Here is a 631-nt window from a genome sequence, read left to right as displayed (position 1 = left end):
ACATTGCTTTGGCCGCTCCATCTCAACTACGGAGACGAGTTTAACGCGGTTTCCACCCCTCCCTCTCAACCGCACCAGTGCACGCTTGCCGCGCCACAACGCCGACGCTGGACCCGTGAATCGTGAGCACCCAGCTATGACTTACCGCACTCGTGCAAAATAATAAAACACGGTAAATATATTACTTACACGTGCGTTTTGTTTTGCAAGCGGCGCGAAAAAAATTAAAAAGGGAATGCAACACGAGGACTTCCCAGGAGGTCACCCATCCTAGTACTACTCTCGCCCAAGCACGCTTAACTTCGGAGTTCTGATTGCATCTGGTGCTTTAGTGCTGGTATGATCACATCCAACATGTTACCCCGGTCTTCGTCCCTTATCCTTGCCCCTCCCAGCTCCACTACAAAGACGATTGTACATTGCTTTGGCCGCTCCCTCTCAACTACGGAGACGAGTTTAACGCGGTTTCCACCCCTCCCTCTCAACCGCACCAGTGCATGCTTGCCGCGCCACAACGCCAACGCTGGACCCGTGAATCGTGAGCACCCAGCTATGACTTACCGCACTCGTGCAAAATAATAAAACACGGTAAATATATTACTTACACGTGCGTTTTGTTTTGCAAGCGGCG

At 51.5% G+C, this 631-nt stretch overlaps 1 non-coding gene across 1 annotated transcript; it reads right to left on the bottom strand.

Annotated features, from left to right (window-relative positions):
• Positions 1-232: 232 nt before the first annotated feature.
• LOC123179665 (5S ribosomal RNA) lies at positions 233-351 on the bottom strand. The gene has a single exon (XR_006490536.1). It is a non-coding gene; the product is annotated as a 5S ribosomal RNA (ribosomal RNA).
• Between the last annotated feature and the right edge of the window lie 280 nt (positions 352-631).

The sequence above is a fragment of the Triticum aestivum genome, unplaced genomic scaffold, assembly GCF_018294505.1.
Source record: "Triticum aestivum cultivar Chinese Spring unplaced genomic scaffold, IWGSC CS RefSeq v2.1 scaffold16453, whole genome shotgun sequence".
NCBI lineage: Eukaryota > Viridiplantae > Streptophyta > Magnoliopsida > Poales > Poaceae > Triticum > Triticum aestivum.
This window is presented reverse-complemented; position numbering and strand designations above follow the sequence as displayed.